This window comes from Bison bison, unplaced genomic scaffold (genome assembly GCF_000754665.1).
Source record: "Bison bison bison isolate TAMUID 2011002044 unplaced genomic scaffold, Bison_UMD1.0 scf7180017847361, whole genome shotgun sequence".
In the NCBI taxonomy this organism is placed as follows: domain Eukaryota; kingdom Metazoa; phylum Chordata; class Mammalia; order Artiodactyla; family Bovidae; genus Bison; species Bison bison.
The window spans coordinates 9,098-11,384 of record NW_011477934.1 but is presented as its reverse complement, the minus strand read 5'-3'; the positions used below and the strand labels follow the sequence as shown (position 1 = coordinate 11,384).

Here is a 2,287-nt window from a genome sequence, read left to right as displayed (position 1 = left end):
AGTTACAGTAAAGAAAAAGCAATTTGGGCCTAGAAACAAGAATGGTACAAGTTATAAGGAGACGGATTTATGTTTTTTTATGAGCATGTTGAAATTTGTTTTTACCCAAATTAGTCAGTCAGGTAAGTCACTAAGTCGTGTCTGACTCTTTCAACCTCATGGACTGTAGCCTGCCAGGCTCCTCTGTCCACGGGATTATCCAGGCAAGAATACTGGAGTGGGTTGCCATTTCCTTCTCTAGGTTAGGAAAATATATCACAAGAAAAAGTAAATGTTGAATTTAACAAAAACAACACTTTTGAAAGAAAACACAGCACCACCCCCCCAGTGCCTCTGGAAATAATATTGCAAATGGTCACTTCTGGGTCAGTTTACCATACTACAGGAACAAAGTTGTTAAAGCATAGTTATTCTCAACTGAGCCGCTTATCTGTACTATAGTAAAGTACTTAAAATCACTCCCAAGATCAAGCCTTAAAACCGTTTCAAGTGGTTTTAAATGTTTTATAGCCATTTCTTTTTTTTTTTTTTAATAGCCACTCCTGTAAGAGGTGCTTTTCTTTCCCCAAATGTTCAAAGCTTAATTAGATGGTTGACAATACTTCCCTGCCTCCATCGAATCTTCTGTTTAAAATAATATTACTACTGGTAACATGGTTTATATCTTGTGTGATCTAGGAAATGTAGTCCAAGAAATGAGGTTTGAAAAAGGCAAAACAGAGTTCTGTTTTCATGGTGGAACGTGTACAGGGCACATACTATGACTTACTTCCCCTAGTAATATGAATGAAGTGCTCAGAGTTCCTTGATCTTAGGTAAACTGGGGTAAAGAGTAAGCATTATAATGGTGAGAAGGGTGTATACTTACAGGTGGATTACCCTGTTGAGGTGAGACAGATCCTGGTGGAAATTTTTCGTACAAGGTGGCATCTGAGCAATAAGATGTCTATGCAGAAGGCGGTGGAATAGAAGTCACTGACGTATCTGAAACTTGGCTATGAATCAAGTGAAAAGTACCTATGGCCTGGGAATGATGTGCCCTTGGATGACATATTGATGGCAGAGGAGGTAGTGTGGTATAGAATATCACTGTGATGGCACAGTGTGATGAGAGTTCAATGCCACTGGTTGACTATGATATTCAGGACGATGGTGAGCAGTTGCAGAGACAGGAGGTAGTTTCTCAGGTACCTGAATTTGTATCAGTCTGAATAGGAACAGTCATTAAATCACTTTGTTTTCTTGTTGTGACAAAAAGACTTTTTGAGTCAGTTTCTTCACTCATTGAAAGATGTAGAGATGAAGCCACGGACAATTAATTCTGCTGTAGGAGCATGAGTATCTTGTGGCTGATTATGTGGCTTCAGCAACTCCTTTGCAAAGAAGGTGGTGGTATCATAAAGTATTGCTTTGGTATAATATGGTTCATATGATGCTTATCTGGTAGCTTTTTAAGATAATTATAGATTTTAGCTCGTGGTGGGACAAAATGCTGAATGAACAGTTTCAAGTTAAGTACGGGGAACGGAGTTTCCAGCTCTCACGTGGCGGAAGTTGATATGAGCCTCTAAGTCTCTCTGAGATAAATAGGATCTCTTGCATCCTTGAACAGTGCTACACACAAAGAGAGAACCTTGACTATGCTTCTGAATTTTCTGCACAGAATTACCACAGGCTGGGCACATCATATCCCTTTCTTTTCCATGTAAAATAGCACAAGAGTAGCAAAAAGCATGCTTGCATGGAATCATCCGCCCATAGATTCTAATCGGTAATTCGCATTTGTCACAGAAATATATTCTGGTTTCATCCTTTTTACCTAAAATATTTATTTTAAAGTCCCAAAAAAGATTTTCAACAGATTCTGGCTCATTTCGAAAAGATTCGCCCCCAGTGGAATCATACTGGTTCTCCTCAAAAGAAAGAGAGCGTCCCCCTGCGTCCTCCATGACTCCACTCAAACAGCACAAGAGGAGCGGAAGTGAACCTTATTGGCCCAGGGAGCGCATGCGCTGTACTCTGCTGACCACAGGAAGTAAAAGTACGTCAAGCTCACCCTATTTTTACCCTTTATTACCTACTTCCGTTCCACTGAGAAAGTCAAGCAGAAGGAGAGAGTGAATATTTGAAGTGTTTCAGTTCTGAGGTTGCTTAGGCGACCCACTCCAGTACTCTTGCCTGGAAACTCCCATGGATGGAGGAGCCTGGTGGGCTGCAATCCATGGGGTCATGAAGAGTTGGACACAACTGAGCGACTTCACTTTCACTTTTCACTTTCATGCATTGG

At 40.7% G+C, this 2,287-nt stretch overlaps 1 pseudogene; it reads right to left on the bottom strand.

Annotated features, from left to right (window-relative positions):
* Window positions 1-1,314: 1,314 nt before the first annotated feature.
* Window positions 1,315-1,949, bottom strand: LOC104990689 (annotated as a pseudogene).
* Between the last annotated feature and the right edge of the window lie 338 nt (window positions 1,950-2,287).